The 6363-nt window shown below is 37.8% G+C and overlaps 1 long non-coding RNA gene across 1 annotated transcript; it reads left to right on the forward strand.

Moving 5' to 3' along the window:
* The first annotated feature begins 3562 nt into the window (after positions 1-3562).
* On the forward strand, positions 3563-6013 carry LOC128195757 (uncharacterized). Its single transcript, XR_008247585.1, has 2 exons — positions 3563-3802; positions 5598-6013. It is a non-coding gene; the product is annotated as an uncharacterized LOC128195757 (long non-coding RNA).
* The last annotated feature ends 350 nt before the right edge of the window (positions 6014-6363 follow it).

Genomic DNA, 6363 nt, shown 5'->3' on the forward strand with positions numbered 1-6363 from the left:
ATAGAACATCAAATTGACTTCATTCTAGGGGCAACTCTTCCTAATAGGCCTGCCTATAGGACTAATCCCCAAGAAACCAAAGAGATTGAGTCACAAGTCCAAGAATTACTAGATAAGGGTTTGGTTCAAAAGAGCCTAAGCCCCTGTGCTGTACCGGTGTTGTTGGTGCCCAAAAAGGATAGGAAGTGGCGCATGTGTTGTGATTGTAGGGCTATCAACAACATCACAATAAAATATAGACATCCCATCCCTAGACTTGATGATATGTTGGATGAATTGCATGGGGCTCAAATTTTCTCAAAAATAGATCTTAAGAGCGGATATCACCAAATTCGAATCAAAGAAGGTGATGAGTGGAAAACTGCTTTTAAGACTAAGTTTGGGTTATATGAGTGGCTAGTAATGCCTTTTGGTCTTACAAATGCCCCAAGTACATTCATGAGACTTATGAATCATGTGTTAAGGGATTGCATTGGGAAGTTTGTAGTTGTTTATTTTGATGACATATTGGTATATAGTCAAGATTTGCAAAATCATGAAAAACATTTGAAAGCTGTTCTAATAATTCTTAGAACCAATAAATTGTTTGCAAATCTTGACAAATGCACCTTTTGTGTTGATAGTGTCATCTTTCTTGGTTTTGTAGTCAATAAAAGTGGGGTCCATGTTGACCCTGAGAAAATAAAGGCCATCCAAGAATGGCCAACTCCAAAGAATGTAGGAGAAGTTAGGAGTTTTCATGGATTGGCCAGCTTTTACAGAAGATTTGTGGCTAACTTCTCTAGTCTAGCTTCACCTCTCAATGAGCTGGTGAAAAAGGATGTTACATTCATTTGGGGAGACAAACAACAAAAGGCTTTTGAGCTACTTAAAGAGAAGCTCACTCAAGCTCCCATTCTAGCTCTTCCAAATTTTGCCAAAACTTTTGAGTTAGAATGTGATGCTTCTGGACACGGAATAGGTGCGGTGTTATTACAAGAAGGCCACCCAATTGCTTATTTTAGTGAAAAACTTCATGGTGCTTCTTGTAATTACCCCACCTATGATAAAGAGCTCTATGCTCTTGTGAGGGCTCTTCAAACTTGGGAACATTATCTTGTTTCCAAGGAGTTTATTATTCATAGTGATCATGAATCAATAAAATATCTGAAGAGCCAACACAAGTTGCAAAAGAGACATGCTAGGTGGTTGGAATTCATTGAACAGTTCACTTATGTTATCAAATACAAGAAAGGAAAGGCTAATATAGTGGCAGATGCTTTATCAAGAATAAATATCTTACTAGCCACTTTAGGAGCTCAAATTCTTGGGTTTGATAACATAAAAGAATTGTATACTCAAGATAGTGACTTTGCCACCTTATATGAAGAATGTTTGCAAAAGCCACAAGGAGGATTCTATGTGAGAGATGGGTATCTTTTCAAAGAAGGCAAAATTTGTATACCCCAAGGCTCACAAAGAAAACTTCTTTTCAAAGAAATGCATGAGGGAGGGTTGATGGGGCATTTTGGGTTGATAAAACCTTAAGCATGCTAAAAGAGAAATTCTTTTGGCCCCACATGCGGAGAGAAGTCCAAAGGCATTGTTTCAAGTGCATTACTTGTTTAACATCCAAATCTAGAGCAATGCCTCATGGTCTTTACACTCCCTTACCCATTGCTTCAACTCCTTGGGAAGATATTAGCATGGATTTTGTCTTAGGACTACCCAAAACAGCAAGGGGTTTTGATTCTATTTTTGTGGTTGTGGATCGTTTTAGCAAAATGGCTCATTTTATACCATGCCACAAGATAGATGATGCAAGTAATGTGGCTAGGTTATTCTTTCGAGATGTGGTTAGACTTCATGGACTACCTAGAGTCATCATTTCTGATAGAGATTCAAAATTTCTTAGTCACTTTTGGAGAACCTTATGGTCTCGATTAGGGACTAAGCTATCTTTTTCTACTACTTGCCATCCCCAAACAGATGGTCAAACTGAAGTAGTAAATAGATCTCTATCCACTCTATTAAGAGTAGTCCTCAAGGGTAACCACAAATCTTGGGATGAGTATCTTCCACATGTGGAGTTTGCTTATAATAGGGTAGTTCATCGAACTACTAAAATATCTCCCTTTGAAGTTGTATACGGTTTTAATCCTCTCACACCTATGGATTTGATTTCCTTACCTTTTTCACATGAGTTTGTTCATCAAGTGGGAATATCTAAATCCAAATTCATTAAAAATTTTCATGAGAGGATTAGTAATCAAATACAACTACAAAGTGAGAGATATGCTAAGTATCATAATAAAGGTAAAAAGGAAGTCATTTTCAATGAAGGTGACTTGGTTTGGCTTCACCTTCGAAAGGAAAGATTTCCTATTCAAAGGAAGTCCAAATTAAGTCCTCGAGGAGATGGTCCTTTTAAAATCCTTAAGAAGGTCAACAATAATGCTTATCAGTTAGACCTTCCATTAGAATATGGTGTCCATCCTACTTTTAATGTTACTGATCTTCGTCCTTTTGCAGGAGTTGATACAGATGATGATTTAGATTTGAGGACAAATCCTCTTCAAGGGGAAGGAGATGATGACTTAGGGCATGGACCCATTACTAGAAGTATGGCTAGAAGAATTCAAGAAGAGCTTGAAGATATGGACACAACAGGGCGCGTTCTTTTCCTTCAATTTAAGTGGAATTTAAAGACACCAAGAGAAGGGTAAAACTGTCCAGTTGTTGGTCAAAGTTGCTAGCTGCACCACCAGTCTTTGCTAAACACACCACGGCAGCACTTCCACTCCACCAGCTCACGTGTTGCTTTAGCTTTTAGCACGTTTTCATATTTCTTCACATTTTACACATGGGTCACGCTTTCCATCATAGCTGCAGCTCCATGGATCACATATAAATTCATGGTAGCTACCCTTGTAAAGTCACTTTTGGATAAATGAAAACTTTGCTGAGATTTGCTTTTGCCAACTCTCCCTCCGAAAGTCATTACATGCTTAAACCTTCCCCTGCAACTTCCTTCCTTGTATGGACGGCTGCCTGAGTTGTAGTCACTCCCTGAGCACATCATCCAGCTTCATTAAACTCCCCATACACTTCCTCCGCTGCCATTAACATCTCTTCCAGACATCCGCTGGAGCTACCGAGAATTACTCTCCGTTGAAGCTCGAGGTGCAATTCTCGAAGTCTAGTACAGCTCCGTTGAATCAGATCTCTTGGATCAGTAGATCAGCCACTATGCATCAGTCATCACTTACCAAGCAAATGAGAGAAAAGGAAGCAAGTAGAAGTGTATGTCGCAACCAAGCCGTGGAGCTTCTTCTTTTTGGAGCATATTTTCAATATTTTCCATGTGACATAGTAGCATTCTTCACGTGTGCACATTCTCCACATTTTTCACATGGAACACACGGTCAACTTCTCTTGCAATGTAATTTAGTTCATACATGTTTTGATATGTATCCAGCACGTTTTAAATGAACTTTGTGTAGCTTTCTCTGCACGGATCATAGCTCTTCTTCATCTATAAAAGAGAGCTTGATCTCTTGTAAAATCCAAGTTGAGATGTTAATAAAATGATGTAGAAATCCTGCCATTCTCTGGAGTTCAAACTTAGAGCCTCTTTAGCTTGCTCTTCCTCTAGCTCCTTTCGCTTTTGGAAAGCCATCTGAGTTAGAATTCTACCTCCACACTCATCCAAACACGGTCACACATTATCACAAACACCTTGCATGCACAGAATACCTTCATCCCAATCTTCATTCCGCTGCCACTTCTGGACTGAGAAGCCACTCCATTCTTGAATGTGGAGGTCTCTTCCATCATTTGGCATCAAGAGCCATCCCATGCTAAGTCCCTTTTTCACTTATTTTTCACTTACGTGTTGTGTTGTTCAAACTCTGTCACTGTTTCATCAATTTTTTTTAATTTTGTTTTGGCTTAATTCGTGTCTGTGATTGCTGTAATCATGCATTCGCTTTCCTTAGTGATTGTTGCTCATTTTAATCGGTGAATTTTGTTTGTTTCACTTCAATTCCAACTTCAATCTCATTTTTCCAGTTTTGTCACGTCATGTGCCTATGTGCAGTTTTAACTTCTGTCAGCATGTGTTTGAATCTGTTCTGCTGTAATTTTTTCGTTTAATTTGAGTTCCAGTGCATGTGTAGCCATAGATGAATCATATAAGACAGTGAGATACTATCTAGCCTTGAATATATGTGCTACAACATCCAAAATTTGCTTCTGTTTTCAAAAATTCTGCACAAAATTCAAATCTGGTGCAATATCAAAATTTTGTTTCAATGCACATTTTGTGGTTCTTGAGATTTGAACAAGTTCATTTGATGTTGATAAACATGTTCCAAGTAGTGGCAATCTGTTTTAACTATTGCATTCCACAAAGCATATCAGAGGTGGTCAAAATGATAAAACAACGTGCTGCATTATTTGCTTCAATCTGTTCACCGTGATTGATTTCTTTGTTTGGTCCTAGGTCATTTAAAATTCTTCTAGATGATATTCTGCAGTTAGATCTAGTGTTAGGACTTTCCTAGAGTCATTGTGTGTGCTTTCAAGTTTTCATTCCCATGCTTTCAAAATCTGGTGCAGTTTGGTGAAAATATGCTACATAATTAGCAACTCAATCAGTGATTTGGAGCATCTGGCTGTTCCTGTGCATTGTGAACGTTTGAACAAGTTTATTTTAACATTTTAAACTTGTGTACACTGTTCAAATGGTCATTTGCAATGCTATATGCAGAATTCCCCTTTAAACCACCAAATTTTGTTGCATTTTTGGCTACAGCTGCTGTGTTTTGTTGAATCTGTCCATTTCAGGGCAGTTTACACATTTTTGCAAGTTTATTTTACCATTCCAAACATGTATGCACTGTTCATTTTGTCAAAATTGAGCTGATATGCAAAATCACTTCCTAAACCATCAATTTTGCCTAAATTTGGAAGTGAACTAGTGAATCTGCTGCAGTGTGTTTCTTGGCTGTTTGAGTGTTTGTACACCTTCAAATTGATGATATAAACTTGCTTGCACCATCAATTAACCTTTCCAAACACTGCCATACAATTTTCAGTTTGAAAGCACCACTTTAGGTGCCATTTTCTAGTGCAGTTTGCACATTTTGTTGCTGTTTAATATTGTCCATAGTTAGATTTTCAATTCTGGATTGGAAAAAGCTGGTTTAGTGTTTCCAAATGAACTTACATGATAAAAAAAGTGTAATCAAGTCATAAAAAGCGTTTAAAAACCAAGCATTCCAGTTTTGACCATCAAAACCGAAAATACCAAAATTCTGCATTTCTTTGGGACATTTTGTCAAACAGTTTGGCTTTTTCATCAAACACTTTCACTGCACTTGTTTTGATCTTCGTTTTGAGTTTTTATTGCTTGATTAATCTGTTCTAGATCATTTCCTAGGTTCCTTTAGAGTACCACCTCTTTGTCCAGCCCAAAGTCATTAGAAATCAACGTTATTGGCTTTCCTTTCTGCTATAAAAACTGGTTTTCACTGGAAAAAAAATCTGGTGCAGTGCAAGCTTTGTTCTAACTATGTTTGCTGGTTTGCTTGGCTTGTTGTGACGTTGTGGTGCAGTTTAAACTTCCAGATTGCTTCTCCAAAGGGGTAGCATATTAGGGAGTGGAAGACTTGTTAAATTGGCTTCAAGCTTGGACTCCAATAGCACATTCCTTTTGCTGTTCCAACACCCTTTTTCAGCAGCAAACACACCAATTTTGGCTGTCCAGCAACCTCAAATAGCAGCCACACTTGGCTTTGTTCCTTTGTCCACAACTTGTACTTGTATTTTGGCTTTATATCACGGAACATTTGAAGTTTATTAGGCTTTTCATTTTTGCAACTTAAAGTGGCTTGGAAAAATGCTTTAAGCAATTTCAAGTGCACAATCAAACATTGTAATAGCTTAGTTTCCACTTCTTAGTGTGAAAGTGTGTCAAGTGGCTCCAAGTGTCACTTCCATTCTTTCTTTAAGATTTTTTTGCTTGTTGTTATTTTTGTTTTACGTCTCCGTGATATCTAGGTGCGCGCTCATATAGATAAACCTTCTTTTTGGTTTTTAGGTGCATCTCATTGTTGCATTCCAAAAGTTTTTGAAAGACTTCTACATTGAAACTTGGTTAAGAAATGTCAGGAGAAACTCTGGCTAAGGAAGGACAAGGTTTTTAAGCTTGTCCGTTGAGACTCACCTCTCTTTCCTGGGAGCTATTCGGTTTCTTCACCTGTAGATTCTCTCTAGAAGTCATTCACCAAAAACCCAAAAACAATCTTCAAAAAGTTTTTGACTCAACACTTGTGAAGCCTTTCAAAACTCTTGTGAAAATCTTTTCTCTACTTCACAAGT

Source organism: Vigna angularis, chromosome 3 (assembly GCF_016808095.1).
Source record: "Vigna angularis cultivar LongXiaoDou No.4 chromosome 3, ASM1680809v1, whole genome shotgun sequence".
NCBI classification, from domain to species: Eukaryota; Viridiplantae; Streptophyta; class Magnoliopsida; order Fabales; family Fabaceae; genus Vigna; species Vigna angularis.